The sequence below is a fragment of the Desmodus rotundus genome, chromosome 8 (genome assembly GCF_022682495.2).
Source record: "Desmodus rotundus isolate HL8 chromosome 8, HLdesRot8A.1, whole genome shotgun sequence".
NCBI lineage: Eukaryota > Metazoa > Chordata > Mammalia > Chiroptera > Phyllostomidae > Desmodus > Desmodus rotundus.
The window spans coordinates 85,832,950-85,845,401 of NC_071394.1; the positions used below are offsets into that span (position 1 = coordinate 85,832,950).

Consider the following 12,452-nt stretch of genomic DNA (forward strand, 5'->3'; position numbering starts at 1 on the left):
CTTTAGTTTCTCCTCCTATAATATGTAGGAAGATAGAAAAACTTGCTTTAAGAATAGTTTACAATTTCATATTTAAATTAAATCTATATTCTGCACTTTAAAAAAGGACTTACAAAAAGATTATTTTAAACAGCTACCATTTGAATAATCATTTTATTCATGCAAATTTTACTTAACAAACTCATAAGATCTGGGTAGAGCCTAGGTACAATTTTATCTAAGTCTCAAGATTTATAGATTAAGAAACAAATCTATAAAGGCAAATAGCTAGAAGAGTCAGGACTTGATCCAAGAGCTCTTAACTGCCAGTGCAGAAATCTTTGTCCAAAACCATGCTAACACAGAATTTTAAGAATATTACCATAAAGAGAGTTTCATCCTCCTTAGTCATGGTAAGAAGTCAATTCTATAATTTCTAAAGCTAAAAACCAAGGTGATAACACAGGCATATTCTTTAAGAATTTCAGGCAAATCCCAAACTTTCCATGAAGAGCTAAAGGTAATTGCTGCTGGAGAGAAGAAAATGGTAGTGGGAGACTGCTGGGTTGTTTTTCAATTACAGTTGATATTCAATCTTATATTGGATTCAGGTGTACAGCATAGTGGTTATATAACATATGAAATGATCCCTCCAATAAGTCTTGCACCTACCTAACACCATACATAGTCATTATAATATTATTGACTGTATTCCATAAGCTGTACTTTACATCCCCATGACTATTTTGCAACTACCAATTTGTATTTTTTTATAATTATATGTTTTTATTAGGTTATTATAAGAGATCCTTTAAATGAAGGCTAAAATCTATTTATACTACACATACAACTATGTAATATACTGAAATCATATTAAACAATAGTTAAATATTTTATATTGTTTTAAATGCTTACTTTTTAGAAATATAAATCAGCAAATAGAGGGTTCATAAACATCTTGGGTATGTATCTAATAAATTCCTAGTATGTATTTACTACTGTGTGGGTATAGTGGAATCTGTATAAAATGCATTTCCTGACTCCTAGGAGGCAATACTTGGAAGGAACAAAATGGGTGAATAAGATTTTCAGTAACTTTTGTGTAGATGTGCTAAGCTACATGGTACATACCATGGGTGTCAGAGGAGCATGGGAGTGGCAAGAGAAATGCAGTCTGGGAGACTAACATGGAGAGAGTGGGTCTTAGTTGATCCTTAAAGGATAGAGAAGCTGAAATTTAAGGTTAAGGGAGGTGAAGAACGCTGCTTAGGTGAGAAAGACAAAGAAGTGAAGGCTCAGAAACAATAGGTTTTCATATGGCTATGAGGATACTGACATTATCAGACAGGATGGAGGGCGCTCATAGAAAGTAAGGATGTGACCATTTCCTGCCAGGGCTTAAAAATAAAGCAAAGTAATTAAAACTATACAAGATTTGAAGTAGGTAGAGCATGTTTTTGAGCAGGGAGTACCAAAAGCCATGCTTACGGAGGTGTATATTAGCAGTGAAGTACAACATGAATTAGAGAATAAAGAGGATTGCTAGGAAGCTACTGTATAATCTCTGTGTGAGAGATGATGTCAAGACAAGTGGTTAAAAGATTAAAAACAAGATTAAAACTAATGTTTAAAGGAAAAGAAAGTTGATAACTGATTGCACATAATTAATTCATGCCCAATCTCTCAGTTTGGAAAACAGTCATTTTTCACTTAGTATAAATTATATCAAGGCATCATATGAGCTTTTATATATATGTCTAGTCTCCCCAAGTAGAGTATAAGCTTCTTGTAAACAGCCAGGAGAAAGTATGTCCTGCCTTGCTAGGGCTTCAGTCTATTGAGGAGATGAGAGATGGAAAGGAAAAAGAGAAAACTTGATACCAAGGTTCAAACTTATGTAACCAAGATGTTTCATCTACCTCTCTAATAATTTCGCCAGGATAGCGTGAATGATTTTTAAAGCAAGTGTTATATTTGAATACTGAAATATAAAGCTGATGTTAGTATTACCTTACACATCCATAAACCCTTATTCTAGAAGAACTTGACTCATTCTTTTTTTCATAAGAATGGGATGGGATTTTGGAAGAAATTATTTTCTCATATCAAACTATGTATAAGGTGAGTACAGAAATATTTGCTCAAGGTCCTTTTATTTTTTTAAATGTTGTTTTCATTTTTTTTTATCTTGGGCGACATATGCAAAGAGCTCAAACTTTCCTCTCTGGTTTGTATTGTCACCAGATACATTGGACACCAGGGTATATTTTGCTCTGTATTATATGTTGTATGTTATAGATGTGGTTTGGATGATGTACATGATTAATAATTAAAAAGCACCATGTGCTGAGAAATGCAGAATTCATTATGGGAATCCAATAAGAATGTGAAAATGCTACATCTATTACTTGTTTCTGCAATTAATTGTATTGATAGATGCACAATTACTTTGGAGAATAAACTACTGAAAAAGATCCCAAAAGGAAAACAGTGGTTAAGCTGACATTTTTCTTTAAAAAATGAAATATTGCATATAGGTTAATTTGATTTAATTTTGTTTAAATTTTCAGATTTTATAGTTGGATTTCTAAATGGTACTGAGAGTTCATTATTGTGAAATAAGAAAAATTGTGGTTAGAAATGGATGGGGAGAAAATGCAGACAACTGTAACTGAATAACAATGAAAATTTTAAAAAAAAGAATGGGCTTAGTTTACCATCTCTTTTGAAAGGAGGAAGGCAGTGTACATGTGCAGAGATGCAAGCAAATTGGAGGTTGGCAGGTATTTGTGGACTCTTATTGCTCAGGGAAGTAGAGGCAAGATTCCCACCTATGCAGGATTAAGTAAGTGATACTACAGGGAGAAGTGAAAGAAATAGTTATTTTGAACTGGAAGAGAGAGCTGATTAGTAAAATATAGAGTTAGTAGGCAGTATTAAATCTATACATTGCTTTGGGTAGTATGGACATTTTAATGATGTTAATTCTTCCAATCCACGAGCACAGAATATGTTTCTATTTAGTTGTATCTTCCTCAATTTCTTTGTTCAGTGTTTTATAGTTCTCTGAATAGAAGTTTTTTACGTCCTTGGTTAAATTTATCCCTGGGTACTTTATTTTTCTTACTGCTATAGTAAATGAAAGTTTTTCTTAGTTTCTCTTTCTAATAATTCACTGTTTGTGCAGAAGAATGCCACTGGTTTCTGAATGTTGACTTTGTATCCTGGTTTTTTGCTGAATTCACTTATTAGGTCTAGTAGTTGTTTGGTGGATTCTGTAGGGTTCTCTATGTACACTCTCATGTCGTCTGTGAATAATGACAGTTTTACTTCGTCCTTTCTAATTTGCATGACTTTTACTTCTTTTTCTTGTTTAATCACTGTGGCCAGAACTACTAGTACTATATTGAATAAGAATTGTGAAAGTGGGCACCCTTGTCTTTCCTGATCTTATGGGAAATGCTCTTATTTTTTGCCCATTGAGTATGATGTTGCCAGTAGATTTCTCATCTATGGCCTTTATTATGTTGAGGTATGTTCCCTCTAGTCCCACTTTGCTGAGTGTTATTATCATAATGCATGCTGGATGTTATCAAACACTCTTTCTGCATCTACTGATATGATCATGTGATTTTTGTTCTTCATTTTGTTTATGTGATGTATTACACTTACTGATCTGCAAATGTTATACCCTATTGCATCCCTGGAATATATCCCACTTGATTGTGGTGTATGATCCATTTAATGTACTGCTGGATCCAGATTGCCAATATTTTGTTGAGGATTTTAGCATCTATGTTCATCAGAGGTATTGGCCTGTAATTTTCTTTCTTTGCTGTGTCTTTATCTAGTTTTGGAACTAGGATAATACTGGCCTCATAAAGAGAGATTGGGAGTCTCCCTTCTTCTTGAATTTTTTAAAATAGTTTGAGAAGGATAGCTTTTCTTTGATGTTTGGTAAAATTTCCCTATGAAGCCATCTGATCCAGGGCTTTTGTGTGCCAGAGATTTTTGGTTACTGCTTCAATTTTGGTAGTTGTTATTGGACTATTCAAGCGTTCTGGTTCTTCTTCTTTCGGTTTTGGGAGATTTTATGTTTCCAGGAATTTGTCCATTTCACCTAGGTTGTCCCGTCAGAGACAGGGCATATAGTTGTTCATGGTAATTTCTTACAACCCTTTGTATTTCTGTGGTATCGGTTGTTACTCCTCCGGTTCTGTTTCTGATTTTATTTATTTGGGTCCTCTCTTTTTTTCTTGATGAGTCTGGCTAAAGGTTTGTCAATTTTGTTTATCTTTTCAAAGAACCAGCTTCTGTATTTGTTGATTCTTTGGATTGTTTTTTATTCTCTCTGTCATTTAATTCTGTTCTGATCTTGGTTATTTCCTTCCTACTCTCACTGTGGACCTTGTTGTTCATCTGGCTATTTTAGGTGGAGGGTTAAGTTGTTTGTTTGAGATTTTTCTCTTTTGTTTAGGTAGGCCTATATTGCTATGAACTTCCCTCTCAGGACTGCCTTCTCTGTATCCATGGGTTTGGGTTGTTGTGTGTTCATTTTCATTTGTTTCCAGATACTTTTTGATTTCTTCCTTGATCTCATTGTTCACCCATTCATTATTTAAAAATATGTTATTCAGTCTCCATGTATTTGAATGTTTTTGAGTTTTTTCCTTGAGGTTGGTTTCTAGTTTCGAGTCATTGTGATCTCAGAGTATGCTTGATATGATTTCAATTTTCTTGAATTTGTTAAGGCTTGTTTTGTGTCCTACCATGTTATTTATCATTGAAACTGATCCATGTGTATTTGAAAATAATGTATATTCTGCTTCTTTGGTATGAAATGTTCTGTAAACATCAATTGAGCCATTTGATGTAAAGAATTTTTGATTGCCAGAATTTCTTTGTTGATTCTTTGTTTGGAAGATCTATCCATTGTTAACAATTGGGTGTTAAAATCTCCTACAATGACTGTATTACTGTCAAGCTCCTTCTTAAAGTCCTCCAAAATTTTTCTTAATATTTAGGAGCTCCTATGTTGGGTACATATATGTTTACAAGGATTATATCCTGCTGATGAACATCTTCCTTAAGTATTATATAGTGTCTTCTTTGTCCCTCATTATGGCCTTTGTTTTGAAGTTTAATTTGTCTGATATGAATATTGCTACCCAGATTTTTTTTTCCTGTCCATTTGCTTGGAATAGTTTTTTCCAACCCTTGTTCCAATCACTTTCAGTCTCTGTAGGTCTTTTGTTCTGAGGTGGGTCTCTTGTAGGCAGCATATGTGTGGGTCATGATTTCTTATCCATTCAGCTACTCTCTGTCTTTTGTTTAGAGCATTTAATCCATTTACATTTAAATTTATTATTGATAGGTACTTATTCATTGCCATTTTACTTCCTTCATACCTGTGTTCCTCTCTCCCTCATTCTTTTTCTTCCTCTTCTTAAAGCAGTCCCTTTAGCATATCATGTAGTGCTGGTTGGGTGGAGGTGTATTCTTTGAGCCTTCTTTCATCTGGGAAATTCCTTATTTTGCCTTCTATTTTAACTGAAAGACTTGCTGGGTAGAGTAGACTTGGTTGCAGGCCTTTTCTTTTCATTACTTGGAATATTTCTTGCCATTCCCTTTTGGCTTGTAGTGTTTCCAATGAGAAGTCAGCTGCTAGCCTTACTGGGGCTCCCTTGTACGTTGCTTCCTATTTCTCCCTGGCTGCCTTTACAATTCACTCTGTCTTTAAGTTTTTGCCATTTCAATTATAATGTGTCTTGGAGTGGGTCTTTTTCAGTTCATCTTTATAGGGACCCTCTGTGCTTCCTGAACTTGTGTAACTTTTTTCCTCACCAAGATAAGGAAGTTTTCTGTCATTATTTTTTCAAACAGGTTTTCTGTCCCCTGCTCCTTTTCTCCTCCTAGTATTCTTATATGAGTGTTGTTACATTTCATGTTGTCCTGATGCTCCCTTAAAGTATCCCCTTTTTTTTACTCTTATTCATTTTGTTGCTCTGAATGGGTTTTTTTCTACCTTGTATTTCAGCTCACTGATTCAGTCTTCTGCTTCATCTACCTTGTTTTTAATTCTCTCTAGTGTATTCTTCATTTCAGATATTGTATTCTTCATTTCCTCCTGGTTCTTATTCTTAGTTTCTATGGACTTTTTCATGCTGATGAGTTCCCACTAAGTTTCTTGTTGTTCTCACTGAGTTCTGAGCATCCCTATATTCATTGGTTTGAACTCTATGTCTAACAGAGTGCTTGCCTCAGTTTCATTTAGGTCTTTTTGTGGGGATTCCTTTTTTTCATTTTGATTGGGGGTTGTTTTTTTGTCTCTCCATTTTAGGTGACACTTTTGTTTCTGTGTATCAGATTGCTTTGTTTTGACTCTCTGTCTTCATGGGGTGGCTTTCTGTGGTAGGAGTTGTGTGGGACTTAGTGGTGTAGTATTTTTGATCTTCTAGGATGGATGCTCTAGGGATGCCCTTTATTCAGTTTATGTGAGCTCTTTTGTTGTACTTGGGCTTTGAATATTGATGGCTTATTCATTAGTGGGTTCTCCCCTCTGGCTGGCTGACTGAGAGTCACAACCCCCACCATGTCTTGTATGCTATTGTACAGGTGCTGGCAGACCAAAGCAAAACTGCCCAGAAAACCAAACCCACACCAGCAAAAACACCCCTCTACCACATTGGCACTATTGACAGCAAATGGGCAAAGATTGATAGAGGTGGAATGAGATTAAGATTATTATAGGATAGGAAAAAAGAATATGAGATGACTAAAGGAAGGAAAAATGATTTTGAAAGGATGAGGGAGGAAAAATAAGACTAGGGAATAGACAAAAGGAGAATAAAGGGAGAAAATAAATTTTAAAACATAAAAAAGGAAAGAAGATGGAAAAATGGACTAAAAGGGAAGAGTATGACATAAGGTTTTGAAATAAAATTTTGAAAACATAGCAAATCAACAGGAACAAACTTGAAAAAAAAACCCCACAACAGGGTCAATCAGAACCACAGATGAGCAAAGATTAATAAAAGTAGAAAGAGAACAAGAGTATTATAAGAAAGAGAAAAGATAATATGATATGTCTACTGTAAACAATAATGATTTTGGGAAGAGAGAGGGAGGAGAAATAATAAGAGTAAGGAATAGAATCCTGGCTAAGAAAGGTAAAAAATAAAATTCCAAACTCAAATAATCATGAGCAGGACAAAAGCAAAATGGAGTCAGACAGGGGGAGAGTAATCTATGAGATTTGAAATAAAAAACTAGTGAAGAAATAGGAATAACATTGAAGAAAAACAGCAATAACCACAATATCTGTGCCAAACAAGCAACAATTAATAAAGATAGAAAGAAAATAAGACTATTACAAGAAAGGGAAAAAGAACATGAGTGGGCTAAAAGAAAGAAAAGTGATTTTCAGAGGATAGATGGAGGAGAAATAGTAAGAATAAGAAATGGGAACAAGGCATAGAAAGGGGGAAAATAAAACTTAAAACAAAAATAAGAAAGGGCAGGAAGAAGGCAAAATGGAATAAGACAAGGGAAGGTTACAATGTGAGGTTTGAAATAAAAATACAAAAGTCTAAATAAAAAGAATAATAAAAGACAAAAAAATAGTGAATTAGTTGGAATACAACTGAAGAAGAACCAGGTGGAATTCATCTTAGCAGAGTTTGGTGTTTGCCTTCTGTCTTCTCCTTCTGGATCCACCTCTGGATTTTTTTCAGTTCTAGGTACAGGTGTGGGTTATCCATTCTGGCAGCACCCCATGTACTGACTTCACCTGCCTCTAGAGGGGGCTTCTATTGTAATTGGGAGGGTAGGACCTGTGGGTCTCCCCTGGGAGGTTCTGTTCAGCCTTCTGGGAAGATTGTGGATGTGTTTCCCTGCCCGTGTACCACCTGTCTTGGTCTGTTCCAGCTTATTTCCAATAATGCATAGTTTCTGATGAACTTACTGCCTATTTCAATGGAGGGGCCAATCCGTGTAAGAGGACCAGCTCTTTCCTACTTGGTGCTGATGGTAGCTCTGTGTGTGAGCCGAGGCTGGTTGGGACCCTGATTATCCCTTGCTGCACTGATCTCCCTGCCTTGCTGGCCTCCGTGGAATAGGGCCCTAGGAATCAGTGTATTTTGCCTCCTTGAGACAAGTAGAAAATGGGCCCTTTTGGCGTTTCTCTTCCTGTCTTTCACGTGCAGATATTCACCCTGTGGGGGGTTCTTGAGCCTGCCCTGCCTGTTCTACAGAGCTTCCCCACTGGATGTGGTACTTGCAATCCTGCAGGACATAGGGGCTGGATACATCCTTCCCTTCCCAGAGGTTTGAATTCTGCCAGGTAAGGGTTTTCTTCTGGGCTGTAAATAATCTCAGGTGTTCAAATCTTGCCTATCTAAATCCTAGCCCACTGCCCTTGCTGTAGACACAGTCCTGAACTCCCCATTTTGTATAACCCCCAGCTTGCTAATTGCACTGGGCTGGGGCCCAGAAGTCCCTTTGCTGTGCAACTTTCTGATCTCCCTGTCCAGTTGTATACTATGAGAGCAAATTGTGCTTTCAATCTTGTTCCTTTAGGGGCTGAGCAGCAGGGCACAGGGTCCGTGCTCCTCATGCTTCAGCTCCCCTTTTAAAAAGTCTCTCTGTGGCACACCCACTGCAGTACCAAGTACTATCCAGTTCACCATACACACCACCTCTCCAAAAAGCCAAATGTCTCTCACAGGCACAACTGGCTGCAGCCAGCCTCTGCCCAACCCAGGTGTAGCCCCTGATCCTTTTGGGAGACAGAGTCCCTCTCTCTCTGTGGCATACTCCTGGTTGGCATTTGGCTCTGTAGCTATGGACATGCTGCCTGCTGTGGATGTGTAGCCTGCATCCTGGCCCAGTTCCCTGAGGGTTCCCTGGCCTGGGAGGCGAGGGAGTAATAAACCAGCAACTTCTGACTAGTCTTTCCATGGCTCCAGGTGCCATGCATGGGGTATTTCCTCTTCCACTTATAAAATATCCTTACCACCCATTGTGAAGTGTCTTCTGTACTCCTTGGCTTCCAAATGTCATATCAGCAGTTCAGATGATTGTTCAGGTTATTTGTTAGAAGATAAGCTGAGAATCTGAGTGAGGGGCAAGAGCAAGTAGATTCAGCTTCCACCTACTTGGCCACCATCATCTCTCTCCCAATTTGTATTTCTTAATCCCTTCAACATTTTCACTCATCCTCCCAACCCCCTCCCATCTGGCAAGGATCAATTTGCTTTCTGTATCTATGAGTTTGTTTGTGTTTTGTTTGTTTATTTAGGTTTTCAATTTTACATATAAGTGAAATCATATGTTATTTGTCCTTCTCTCTCTGACTGACTTCATTTAGCAGAATATTTTCTAGATCCATTTGTGTTGTTGCAAATGGCAAGATATCATTCTGAGTAATATTCCATTATATATATATGCCACCCTATCTTTACCCATTCATCTACTGATGATATTTAGATTGCTTCCATATCTTGGCTATTGTAATAATGTTACAATGAACATAGGGTTGCATATGTCTTTTGGAATTAATGTATTGGATTTCTTCAGATTAATACCCAGAAATGGAATTGCTGGGTCATATGGTAGCTCTATTTTGAGGAACTGCCATACTGTTGTCCATTTCAGGCCCTCTGCCCATTTTTTAATCAGAGTTTTTGTTTTTTTGGTGTTAGGTTGTATGAGTTCTTTATATACTTTGGATAGTAACCCCTTTTTGGATGTACATCTTCTCCCATCCAGTAAGTTGTCTATCTGAGGGTTTTTTTAAATGGTTTTCATTGCTATAAAATAAATTTTTAGTTTGATGTAGTCCCATTTGTTTATTTTTTCTTTTGTTTTCCTTGTCTGAGGAGATACATCCAAAAGACAAAAAAAAATTACTAAGAGCTATGTCAGGGAATTTATTGCCTATGGTTTCGTCTAGCTGTTTTATGGTTTCAGGGGTTACATTTAAGTCTTTAATCCATTTTGAATTTATTTTTGCATTTAGTGTAAGAAAGTGATTTAGTTTCTTTCTTTCTTTCTTTTTTTTTTTTGCATGTATCTGTGCAGTTTTCCCAAAACTATTTATTGAAGAGATCATCTTTACCCCATTGTATATTCTTGCTTCCTTTGTCATAGGTCAATTGACCATATAGGTGTGGGTTTATTTCTGGGTCTCTATTTTGTCCCATTGGTCTATATATATATATGTTTTTATGCCAGTATCATGCTGTTTTGATTACTATAGCCTTGCAATATTGTTTGATATCAGGTAGTGTGTACTTGTTCCTCTTTCTCAAGATTATTTTAGCTATTCTGAGTCTTCCATGGTTTCATATAAATTTTATAACTATATGTTCTAGTTCTGTGAAAAATGCCATTGATATTTTGATAGAGATTGCACTTAATCTATAGATTGCTTAGAGTAGTATCAACATTTTAAGTATGTTAATTCTTCCTATTCTTGAGCATGGTATATACTTCCATTATTTGTATCTTCAATTTCTTTCTTCAATGTCTTATAATTTTCAGAGTATAGGTCATTTATATCCTTGGTTAAATTTATTGCTAAATATTATATTCCTTTTGATGTAATTATAAATGTGATTGTATTTTTAATTTCTCTTTATGATAGTAGTATATAGAAATGCAACATATTTTTGAATATTAATTTTGTATCCTGGTACTTTATGAATTTATCAGTTATATAGTTTTTGGTGGACTTTTTAGAGTTCTCTGTACAATGTTACATGTCATCTACAAAAAAAATGACAGTTTTAGTTCTTCCTCTCTAATTTGGATGACTTTCTTTTTTAATTTTGTCTGATTGCTGTGGCTAGGACTTAGAATACTGTGTTGAATAAAAGTGGTGAAAATGAACATTCTTGTCTTGTTCTTAAGCTTAAGGGAAATGCTTTAAAGTTTTCCCCATTGAGTATGATGTTAATTGTAGGTTTGTCATATGAGTATATGGCCATTATTATATTGAGGTATGTTGTCTCTATTCCCACTTTGGTGAGAGTTTTGGTCATAAGTGGATGTTGAATTTGGTCAAATGCTTTTTCTGCATCTATTGATATAATCATATGATTTTTGTCCTTTATTTTTTTTATATTGTGTATCACACTTGTTAATTCCTAGATATTGAACCAATCTTGCAAGTCAGGGAAAAATACCACTTGATCATGGTATGTGATCTTTTTAATGTATTTCTGAATTTAGTTACTAATATTTTGTTGAGGATTTTGCATCTATGTTCATTTGGTAATTGGCATATGATTTTCTTTTTTTTTCTTTTTTCTTTTGTAATGTCTTTGTCTGGTTTGGGAATTAGAATAACACTGACCTTGGAAAATGAGCTGTGAGCCATCCCTCCTTTCTACTTTTGGGAATAGTTTGAGAATGTAGGTGTTCATTTTTGTTTGAATATTTGGTAAAATGCAACTGTGATGCCACTTGGTTCAGGATTTGTGTTTGTTGGCAAGTTTTTAAAAATTATTTACTCTATTTTGTTATTGGTCTGTTCAGATATTCTATTTTTTGTTTAGTCTTGAATGATTATATATTTCTAGGAATTTATTCATTTTTCCATGTTTCCAATTTGTTAACATATATTTGTTTAAAGTATTTTCTTATAATCCTTTGCATTTCTGTGGTGTCAGTTGTCACTTCTCTTTCATGTCTGATTCTTTTTATTTGGCTCCCCTCGCTTTTTTCTGGATGAGTCTGGTTAAAGGTTTATCAATTTTGTTGCTTATTTTCTCCAAGAACCAGCTCTTGGTTCATAGATCCTTTTTTTTTTTACTTTGTGTATTTCTGCTCTGGCCTTTATTTACTTCCTTCTCATTTTGGGCTTTGTTTGTTGTTCTTTTTGTAAGTCCTTTAGGTCTGTTTGAGATTTGTCTTGTGTCTTGAAGGTAGCCTTGTATTACTATGAATTTCCTTCTTGGGACTGCTTTTGCTGTGTCCCTTAGATTTTAGGTCATTATGTTTTCATTTTCATTATTTCAAGGTATCTTTGATTTCCTCTTTGATCTCATTGTTAATCAATTTATTATTTAATAGCATGTTATTTAGCCCTTATGTGTTTGTTTTAAATTTTTTTGTAATTTATTTCTATCAATAGTTTCATACCATTGTGGTTGAAGAAGATGCTTGATATGATTTCATTTTTCTTAAACTTATTGAGACTTATTCTGTAGTTTAACATGTGATCTATTCTGGAAAATGTACCATGTGCACTTGAAAAGAATGTATATCCTTCTATTTTGGGGTGAAATTCTCTAAAAATATAAATTAAATCCATTTGGTCTAATGTGTCATTTAAGGCTGCTGTTTCCTTGTTAACTTCCTGTCAGGAAGATCTATCCATTGATGTCAGTGGGGTGTTAAGTTCTCCTACTATGATTGTATTAATGTTGATATCTCCCTTTGTGTCCATCAATATTTGCTTCATATATTTA

General features: G+C 35.3%; 1 protein-coding gene across 4 annotated transcripts in view; it reads left to right on the plus strand.

Annotated features, from left to right (window-relative positions):
• DNAH12 (dynein axonemal heavy chain 12) overlaps positions 1–12,452 on the plus strand; it is a 219,239-nt gene that overhangs the window by 105,567 nt on the left and 101,220 nt on the right. The gene's annotated exons all lie outside the window — the stretch shown is intronic.